This window comes from Macaca nemestrina, chromosome 15 (genome assembly GCF_043159975.1).
Source record: "Macaca nemestrina isolate mMacNem1 chromosome 15, mMacNem.hap1, whole genome shotgun sequence".
Classification (NCBI taxonomy): domain Eukaryota; kingdom Metazoa; phylum Chordata; class Mammalia; order Primates; family Cercopithecidae; genus Macaca; species Macaca nemestrina.
Window position 1 is genome coordinate 103,274,828 of NC_092139.1, and position 11,012 is coordinate 103,285,839.

General features: G+C 51.8%; 1 long non-coding RNA gene across 1 annotated transcript in view; it reads right to left on the bottom strand.

The window, feature by feature from the left end:
* Positions 1-301: 301 nt before the first annotated feature.
* LOC139358721 (uncharacterized) overlaps positions 302-11,012 on the bottom strand; it is a 62,350-nt gene continuing 51,639 nt past the window's right edge. The window contains exon 4 of the long non-coding RNA XR_011614115.1: positions 302-590. This is a non-coding gene — a long non-coding RNA (uncharacterized lncRNA). The remainder of the gene's footprint in view (positions 591-11,012) is intronic.

Here is an 11,012-nt window from a genome sequence, read left to right on the forward strand (position 1 = left end):
AATTAGCCGGGTGTGATGGCGCATGCCTGTAATCCCAGCTACTCAGGAAGCCGAGGCGGGAGAATTGCTTGAACCCGGGAGGCGGAGGTTGCAGTGAGCTGAGATCACACCATTGCACTCCAGCCTGGGCAACGAGAGTGGAAAAAAAAAAAATTCTTTCTAATATAGCTTCCCTGATTACCCCTCAAGAAGCAGACCCTCTTCCCTCCCTCCCAACTGCCTGCTCTCTGTGCCCCGGCCACATTTACTATCAGTTCTCGCTGCTTTGCACAGCTGCCTTTATTTTAAATCATTTGTTATTCAGAAACATCATTAAACACCGACCATGTGCAGCGTGCATGATCACACCCTGACATGATACTGTCTCCCACTTATGAGTGCCATTAGGAAAGTTCAGAGAGGCTCATTTTTCCCAGGGCCACAGTCACAGCAAAGGGCAGAGCTGGGATGCAAACCCAGGCTTGTCCAAGCCCAAAGCCCACGTTTGCAGAGTTGGCATCCCAGCTCCATCTCAAGTTGAAGACACTGGGCATATGTTCTGGAAGGAAGGAATGTCAGCTTCTCCTTTGGAACTCAGGTGCAATTCAAGCCTGTAAGGAAAGCAATGTTTTTGATAACAAAGCTTCGGCCAAATGGTACAGTAATCGCTTTATGCACACAGCAGCTCATTTCATTTCATTTCACAAAGCCCTTGTAAGGCAAGGTTTGCTATGTGCATTTTCAGGTGAAGAACCGGAGACTCTGACGACCCTGCTGCGATCTCACCTGACTGGTCTGTGCGGCTCCTTATTCCCAAGAGTTCTCAATTCCCTCCTCTGAGTCCTGCAAAGCACTTTGCATGGGGCTAGGCTTTGCTGTCAGCAGCCCTTGCTCTCACCAGGGCACCCCCCCGAGCTGAAACCCCTGAAGTCCAGAGGCCCCTCTGCAGAGCCAACATAGTCCCTAGAAAAGATGCCGGCTCAGATGGAATCTTAACCCTGGCTCCCTGTCCCAGTGGGAGATCCTAGCTTCCTGGGGGTGGCCCTGCCAGAGCTCACATCCCACCCACCCTCCTCTGTCCCCTGCAGTTCCTGAGGGGCTCATCCTTCCCTGTGTTTGAGTTTCCATCCTCCCACCCCACCCTAAGGCAGCCGGGCCACTCCCCAAGACTGAGGGCCCACTCCAGCCTGGGAAGCCTGGGGTTAGGTGGAGAAGGTGTATCACGCTGGACCTGGAAATGCAGTGATTTTGGGCAGGTTTTGGCTTCTCCACTCACCTGTGAGCCTCAGGGTGGGGGCCAAGTTCAGTATCTTAGTTGCTCCTCTACCCAACAGGAAGCTTCCTGACCCCATCAAAGCTCTCAGAGATAGTGCATTAGTTGACCAGGGCCGCTATAACAAAGGACTGCAGCTTCACGGCTTAGAACAACAGAGATTTATTTTCTCGTAGGTGTGGAAGCCGAAAGTCTGAAATCAAGGTATGGTAGGGTTGGCCCTGCTGGAGGCTCCGAGGGAGAATGCGTTCCAAGCCTCCCTTAGTGTTTGGTGGCTGCTGGCAATTCTTGGCTTGCAGCTGCGTCGCTTCAGGCTCTGCCCCCATCTTCACATGGCCCTCCTCCCTGTGTGTCTCCGTGTGCTCTCCTTTTCTGTCTCTTTTAAGGACACTGTCATTGGATTTGTTCTTAAATCAGGGATGATTCCATCTCAAGATCCTTAATTACATCGGCAAAGACCCTGTTTCCAAATAAACTCACATTCACAGGTGAGGGGGATTAGGACTTGGACGTCATGTTTTGGGATCACTCTTCAACTCACTGTAAACGGGCAAATGCAGGCTCAGAGCAGAATGGATTTGCTCAGGATCCACGGTACACTTGGGCAGCCAAAGGACTTCCCTGCTCTCTCGATGCTGGACCAGTACTCTGCCTCCAGCTCCACACTGCCCCGGGTTTCCGAGACTCTCTGGGAACGTGTTCAGTGAAAAAAACATCAGGAGACTGTCTGGACTCAAGAGTAACTGGGAATGTCACCATGGGAGGGAGTTTCCCTTCCTGGTTGGCTCGGTGCCTGGGACCCTGGCTGGCGTGCAGGCCTCACTCTGGTGAATAGGCCATGTCACACCCTAATCAGAGCTGCTGCTCTCATCCACTGCTCTGCAGAGGCCAGACTCAGCCCCAGACACAATGAGAATGGTGAGAGGACTGAGGTCCCCCTGCCCTCTGGGTCACTCTCTTCTCCGGAGATGCTTCCTGCTCTCTTTGATGAGAACCAGAGAACACTGCATAAAATTTAAACTGATTAATTATGATTCCAAATCCTTGGCTCTTAGAGGCTACAGGGCAGAACGGTTAGGATTCTGGCTTCGAAACCCAGTCTGCCTGGGCTCAGGCCCCAGCTGCAACATTTGCTAAGTGTTTAGTCTTGGGCACATTTTTCTTCTCCAAGCCTCACTCCTCTCATTGGTAAAACAGGACAATAGCAGACTGACCTTATAGAGTTATTAAAAGGATTAACCGGCTGGGCACGGTGGCTCACGCCTGTAATTCCAACACTTTGGGAGGCTGAGGCGGGCGGATCACCTGAGGTTGGGAGTTCGAGACCAGTCTGACCAACATGGTGAAACCCCATCTCTACTAAAAATACAAAATCAGCCAAGCGTGGTGGTGCATGCCTGTGATCCCAGCTACTCGGGAGGCGGAGGCAGGAGAATCTCTTGAACCTGGGAGGTGGAGGTTTCGGTGAGCCGAGATTGCACTGAGCCGAGATTGCGCCATTGCACTCCAGCCTGGGCAACAAGAGCGAAACTCTGTCTCAATAAATAAATAAAGAAATAAATAATAAAAGGATTAACCTGAGCACATAAAGCAATGATCACAGAACCCATAGTAAGATCAGCAGAGATGGCTACTGCTGTTGCACTGTTCACTGTGGCCTGAGCTCTAAATAAAGGCAAATGTCTCTGTAATCAAGTTCATAGGACTCCCAGCCCTCAGCGTATCCTTGCTAGAAGATTCTCTCTTCTTCCCAGACATTACGCCAGTGCCATTCAGCCCCAGAGCTTTGCTTTTCTGTGCGAATCAGAATTCATGTCCACACCTTAGGGAATTACTACAGGCCATGTCAATACTGGTTTGAAGAACTTCTAAGAGAAAAGAAGCTCGTCTGATGTTATCATCTGCATTCAGGGTTGCTCTGGAAGGGGAAATAAAAGAGGTATGTTCTTGCCTTAATAAAATAACCTAAGATCATCCGATAACACCTGTCGTCAAGAACAGATGCCTGTTAGGCCCCTTCTTGTCATGCGTGCTCCCCCCTCCATGGCACTCTGAGCACAGATCAGTGATACAGATCTCTGGGGGACAAGCTGCTTGTAGGGGCCATAGGAGCCTTGTCCAACTCAGCATCGATGCAAGACTCCTGCTTCTGGTCATCTACAGGGAAGGAGCGAGGGGACTTCTTCCCTCTTTTTTTTTTTCTTTTCCTTTTTTTTTTTTTTTTTTTTTTGGAGATAGAGTCTCACTCTGTCGCCCAGGCTGGAGTGCAGTGGCGCGATCTTGGCTCACTGCAACCTCTGCCTCCCAGGTTCAAGCAATTCTCCTGCCTCAGCCTCCTGAGTAGCTGGGATTACAGGTGCCCACCACCACACCTGGCTAATTTTTGTATTCTCAGTAGAGACGGGGCTTCACCATGTCAGCCAGGCTGGTCTCAAACTCCTGACCTCAGGTGATCTGCCCTCCTCAGCCTCCCCAAGTGCTGGGACTACAGGTGTGACCCGCCGCACCCAGCTGACTTCTTCCCCCTTAATTCAGAAGACTTTCTGACCTCTCTGCAAATTTGCCTGGTCCCTAGACAGTAACCCTTGAGCTCTGCACAGCACAAGACAGGAATTTGAGTAGTTCTGTGTCAAGCCAAATACTTGCCTTCTTTCCCATGGGATTTTGGAATCTAAGCTTTAAGAATGTTAGAGTCTTTTTTTTTTTTTTTTTTTTTTTGAGACGGAGTCTCACTCTGTCACCCAGGCTGGAGTGCAGTGGCCGGATCTCAGCTCACTGCAAGCTCCGCCTCCCGGGTTCACGCCGTTCTCCTGCCTCAGCCTCCCGAGTAGCTGGGACTACAGGCGCCCGCCACCTCGCCCGGCTAGTTTTTTTGTATTTTTTAGTAGAGACGGGGTTTCACCGTATTAGCCAGGATAGTCTCGATCTCCTGACCTCGTGATCCGCCCGTCTCGGCCTCCCAAAGTGCTGGGATTACAGGCTTGAGCCACCGCGCCCGGCAAGAATGTTAGAGTCTTAAAGAAAAAGAATCTTCGCCTTAAATGCAGAACAGTGTGGGTCCTCCTAGCAGCCCAGATGTGGCTGTCACCAGGCACTGCCTTGAGCCTCACCCTAACCAGCCCTTCTTCAGGGCCACATTAGAGAATCCAGGCCCATAGTCAGAAGGAGCTGGCAGCATCCCAGGGCCGTAGGGAGACCATCCTGACCGGATGCCAGGCAGCAACAACCAAATAAAACCCAATTCGCTTTGTTGCTTCTTCCCTGGTGCCACACCTTGCCAGTCCTTTCTGGCCCATCTGGCTTCTTCTCGGCTCCACATCTCCTCCATTGCCAGATGCTATGCTTTGCCCTCTTGCCCCAAAAACTGCTTCCCCTAAGGACTGGAGCTTGTGTTCTGTCCTACCCGCTTTGCTCGTGGAGGACTGGTCAGTTTAGCTGCCACGTCCCACCCCTCCACAAGCCCCCGTCCTCTCTGGGATTCTGGTGCATGCGATTTTCTCCAACTCATTGTATTCGAACCAGGCCTACTATGAGCTGTGAAATTTAGGTCCCTTGGACTCAACAAAGGTTCACTGTGCTAGGTGCTAATTGCCAAGGAGAAAAGATGTGGGTCCTGCTCTGATGTCACCTAGCAATGGGTAGAGAGCTGGGAGAGCTTAAGCTCATCGCCACTGAAGCTAAGTCCCTTAGATAAGGCAGGGGGCCGGAATGAGAGTGAGGGAAGACACTGAGAGCGACAGGAGGCAGCCAAATGCCCAGGCAGACAGGGGCAGGTCCCCAGTGAAACTCCACCTTCAAGCCAAAACACAGCCTGAAGGCTGAAAGACCAGACTGCTGGTCCTGGATGAAACCCCCGACCCAGAGTGAGAACATCTGTTCCTGTTTGCCCACCCTTTCCCAACAGATTCTTTCTGAATAATGCTTTTTTTTTTTTTTTTAATTTTTTTTTTTTTTGAGACGGAGTCTCGCTCTGTCGCCCAGGCTGGAGTGCAGTGGCCGGATCTCAGCTCACTGCAAGCTCTGCCTCCCGGGTTTACGCCATTCTCCTGCCTCAGCCTCCCGAGTAGCTGGGACTACAGGCGCCCGCCACCTTGCCCGGCTAGTTTTTCATAATTTTTAGTAGAGACGGGGTTTCACCGTATTAGCCAGGATGGTCTTGATCTCCTGACCTCGTGATCCGCCTGTCTCGGCCTCCCAAAGTGCTGGGATTACAGGCTTGAGCCACCGCGCCCGGCCCCTGAATAATGCTTTTTAACCAGTCGAATGTTGCCTTTTCCAACACTACCTACTGCCTGCCCCTCCCCCATTCTAAGCCCTTAAAAGCCCAGACTCGGCCACAGTGGAGAAACTTTCCCGCCTTTAGATGGGGGGGGCCACCCACGCGTCGCCTCTCCACCGAAAGCTGTTTCATCACTCAGTAAAACTCTCCAGCTTGCTCACTCTTCAATTGTCAGTGTACCCTCATTCTTCTTGGGTGCGGGACGAGAACTTGGGAACTGGTGCACGAGCCAGACTCAGCCAGGGTAGGCCGAGTGAGCAGGCCGTCTCATGCAGCAGGTAGCACGGCCGAGAGAGACCCCAGTGGGGATTGCTGGCCAGAGGCCCCTGGCTTGCAAAGTGACCAAGAAAAAATCCTGTGTCAAAACCAAGGCATATTTTTTGTGATTGGCCTTCTTGGGGTGCAAGAGGCAGTCTGAAAACACACATCCATAGGGCTGGGGAGTGAATAAGGCTTGGATACAAAGCAACAGAGATGCAAAATACTCTTTCAATCATAGCATCGCAGCAAGAATCATGGAATGGTAGATTCTAAGGGTCACAGGATCACAGTCAAGAAAAGGACCTTGACTTATCCAAGGAGATCCTTTTGTTTTGCAGATGTGAAAATGGAGGCTTAGAGAGGGCGGGGCCCTGGTGTTTCAAGGGGAACCTGCTCTGTCCCACACTCATTCCTGAAGGCTGAGGCTCCTCCTGCTGGAAGATTCTCCCTTCTGGAGCATCATGAGTTCACAGGGGATCCCTGGCCAGCCAGAGCCCAACTGCCCACCCTTGCAGGGGAAACAGCATGTCCATAGCCACAGTGGGTGCAGAACTAGGTCTGCTGCTCCTCAGTGACCTGGTAGACTTTCATTCTTGGCCACAGCAAGGCTTCTTGGAGCGACAGGCTCAGATGGCCTGTGGGCTTTCTTCCTTGGCCACAGCGAGGCTTCCTGGAGTATGTCCAGCAGTTCCTTGTGTATGGACACAGAGTCTCTGGGGGAGATAACACCATCTTCAGTCCAGCAGAGGGGGAGTCTCGATGGCCGTGGAGGGCAATTGCCAGAGGGGCCCATTCTCTGTGATGCATGTGGGGTGATGCCCAGGGAAGCCCAAGCCTAGAGAGGTTATGGGACATCCCAACACGGATTCTTCTAGCTGGAGCAGAGTGGCTGCTAAGCCATGGTACTCAGGGCACCCAGAGGCTCCCACCTTGGAGGACCAGCTACCGGGAACATGCCACTTCACAAAACACTATCAAGGGTCTCTGGGCCACATCAGAGGTAGCCAGCCCTTTAATACCTGACACGCCTTCCCCCAGAGAGGGCATTCGCCAGCCGACTCATACGGAAGAGCACCTCATTCATTGGGTGCCCTTTTTACCCCCCTCCAACCTCATGGCTCAGCGAGGACTTTCTGGATACTAGAATACTGCTTTTACATTCCATCGGAGAGGGAATGTAACCTGGACTGAGGAACTGGAGAACCAAATAACCCCAGCCACAGAGACCAGTGGGACTTGGAACACAGGTTAACCTAGAGAGATCTTTCCAAAGAATTTTCTTACTAGATCTGGTGGGGAAAATGCTCTTGAATCTCCAACCCAGGAACTAGAAGGACATGAATTGGAATAGACTTGACATTCTCTTCTTTCTGTTATGGAAAAAGCCCACCTGTAGTGGGACAGAATGAGGCTGGAAGAGAGAGAAAGAAAGAGAGAGAGAGAGAGAGAGCTACAGTAGGGCTCCTGGTCCCTCAACCTGGAGCTGCCTGAAACCTTCTAGATTTTCCTTTGATTGTGTGAGCAAGTCAGTAGCTCTCAAGCATCCTATCTGTGACCCATTTCACGGTGCAATCCATTACACACACATGTGTGTGCATGATCATTATATGGACATAATTTCCATGAACCAATACTTACACCCTTATTATGTATGATATACTCTGACTTTTTCTTTACTCTATCTCATTTCATTTTCTTTCTTTCCTTTTTATTTATTTATTTTTTTTGAGATGGAGTCTCGCTCTGTCGCCCAGGCTGGAGTGCAGTGGCGGAATCTCAGCTCACTGCAAGCTCCGCCTCCCAGGTTTGCACCATTCTCCTGCCTCAGCCGCCCAAGTAGCTGGGACTACAGACGCCCGCCACCACCCCCGGCTAGTTTTTTGTATTTTTTTAGTAGAGACGGGGTTTCACGTGTTAGTCAGGATGGTCTCGATCTCCTGACCTCGTGATCCTCCCGTCTTGGCCTCCCAAAGTGCTGGGATTACAGGCTTGAGCCACCGCGCCTGGCCCTTTTTTTTTTTTTTTTTCTAAGATGGTCTGTCTCTCAGGCTGGAGTGCAGTGGCACAATCTCGATCACGGCTCACTGCAGGCTCAACCTCCTGGACTCAAGTGATCCTCCCACCTCAGCACCTCCCACCCCCCATCTCCCCAACACACACACCAGTCTCTAGGACCACAGGCACACCACCATACCCAGCTAATTTTTGCATTTTTTTGTGGAGACGAGGTTTCACCATGTTACCCAAGCTGGTCTGACTCCTAGGCTCAGGCAATTCTCCAGTCTCAGCCTCCCAAAACGCTGGGATTACAGGCATGAGCCACCACGTCCGACCTCATTTCCCTTTATTATCTCTTGCGACCCACTAGGCTGATTTCAGGACACAGTAAATTGTGACTTGCAGTATGAGAACCCACCAAGCTGGATAAATAGCTTCCTTGCTTTTGCTTCCAGTGCTCCAAGATGATGCGTCACTTGCAACCTGCTAACTAAAATGCCAACTAACCTCACCTCCTGCACAACCTGTACCTCCTGTTCCAGCCCCCGCCTACCCCCACCCCACACCTGGCCAGGCTACCGCAAGGAGAGCAGTTTGCAAACTCACTGATCATTCAGCCACAGAACAGAGATGTGGGTGGGTTTCTGCGATGTGCTTTAGTGCAAAGAACTGGAGGCAGACAGATGTGGGTTGGACGCCTAACCCTAGTCATGTTAGACACTATGATCTTGGATGAAGTCCTGGGACCCAGGAGCATCAGCCTTGGCAGCTATAAATTGGGCTTGTGTCCCCTGCTTCATAGAAGGAGCACATGGAAGAAATGAGATCATGAGTGAAATATTCCCAGCACGTGCTCCACATGTAACATTCTGCACTTGGAAGTTCCCATCCACCAAACCCAGGATGCCAGACATCTCCATTTTTAATTCAGGGTAGAAAGGAGGAGACATCCCCTCAAGAGTCTCTCAGATCTCCCATGAAAGATGAGTCCTTGGGGCCGGGCGGGGTGGCTCACGCCTGTAATCCCAACGGTTTGGGAGGCCGAGGCAGGTGGATCACCTGAGGTCAGAAGTTCAAGACCAGCCTGGTCAACATGGTGAAACCCCATCTCTACTAAATATACCAAAAAAGAAAATAGCCAGGTGTGGTGGTGGGCGCCCGTAATCCCAGCGACTCGTGAGGCTGAGGCAGGAGAATTGCTTGAACCCAGGAGGCGGAGGTTGCAGTAAGCCAAGATCGCACCACTGCACTCCAGCCTGGGCGACAGAGCGAGACTGTCTCAAAAAACAAAACAAAACAAAACAAAAAGCAAACAAACAAAAACTTCCTCACAAGAATCCCAGGAAGGAGACAGAATGGAAGTGGGTGAGGGTTAGTTGCTGTGGGCCAAGAAACAAGGGTGTGGCCATGCCAGGCCTGGCCCTTTCGGTGGTCCTGGGTTCAAGTTCAGTGCTCCGCTCTCCCCTTGTAATGGCTACTTCCCTGCTTCACTCTGGCCTGGATTCCCAGGATCCTGAAACTGCTTCCAGGCAAAGCAATGCAGGTTACGATGGAACTTTTGCTACATTTGGCAAATTGCACTCAGGACAGTGTTTGCTCAAACTCTCCTTACATGCTGTAGCCAGAGAGAAGAGAAGAAATTCAAGAATCTCAGGGTCAAAATGTGCTTCAAGGCCTTTCTCTCCTCCCTGTCTGTGCCAGGGGCCACTGGGCCGAGGCGTGATGAGTTCTCTGGGAGGCAGACAGCCTGAGCCCAGGGTGGGTTGGTTGTGGCTGCAACACAGAAAACCTGCGGCTCCTCGAGAGAGGTGCAAGGCAAACCAGAACCCAGGTGTCCGGGAGCCGGTGATGCCTGGTGGGAGGGTCACAAAGGACCCTTTTTGTGGGCCAGTGGAACCCCAGAGGGCCAGTGCAAGCCCCTGCTCCCAGATGCCATCTCAGAGGCAGGCAAATTTCCTCCTTCCTTCCTTCCTCCCTCCCTCCCTCCTCCCTTCCTTCCTTCCTTCCTTCCGCCCTTCCTTCCGTCCTTCCTTCCGTCCTTCCTTCCGACAGGGTCTCGCTCTGTCACCCAGACTGGGGTACAGTGGTGCAATCTCAGCTCACTGCAGCCTCAATGGGAGGCAAACTTTTAAGAAAACATAAAAAGCCCTGACAGAAAATTCGAACTTAAATTGCCTGAACATTCACCCCCAAATGACAGACTTTACCCAAAAGAGTGTGTGTGTGCGTGCGTGTTTTTTTTTTTTAATTTTTTAAATTTTTTTTTTTTTTTGAGAGAGTCTCACTCTTGCCCAGGCTGGAGTACAGTGGCATAATATCAGCTCACTGCAACCTCCGCCTCCCAGGTTCAAGCGATTCTCCTGCCTCAGCCCCCCGAGTAGCTGGGATTACAGGTGCCCACTACGACACATAGCTAATTTTTGTATTTTTAGTAAAGATGGGGTTTCACCATGTTGGTCAGGCTGGCCTTGAACTCCTGACCTCAGGCGATCTGCCTGCCTCAGCGTCCTGAAGTGCTGGGATTACTGGGCCTGCCTCAGCCTTCTGAAGTGCTGGGATTACAGGCATGAGCCACCGTGCCCCGCCCGGCCTGAGAGTGTGTTTTAAACCACAAGAGACTGAGGGGTCTTCAGGCAAGTTTGTTTCTTTTCAGCAGGTCTTGGGCCTTGAGGGAAGGGAAGTGGACTCTAGGAAATTAAACAACTCCCCACTTTTGTTCATCTGACCTATAGGGTGGATGTTTTCTGTTCCCTTACATAAGCAGCACTTCCCTGCATTTGGCTACAGAACGTTTTTCTCACACAGCATCTCTTGGGGCGATCGTTTCACAAGAGCCCTGGTGGTAAACACTGCCCCTCATCCAATGGCCGGTCTGGCCCCTGAGACTCCCAGGACTGAGCAGTGACCACAACATCTGGGTCTGTTGCCAGGGAAAACAGCAGGCAGGCCTGGGATGGCTCAGCGACCCCAGCCAGGCAGCCAAGTCCGCTTCAAGGTCACGCTGTGTTTAGAGTGTTCTCCAAGTGTGGGAGGCCACAGCAGGGCTGGCTTGTGGAATCTGGGATGCCAGGGTTGGAAAGGCCCCTACAGGACCCAACTCAGCAGCGCTTAACCCCTCATTCCTGCTCGTAGGGCCCAGTGACAGGAGGTGGCCTCCATCGTCGCAAAGGCAGGACTGGCTAGGTGGGCCACGCCTTCTGCAAAGCAACAGCACCCAGTGTG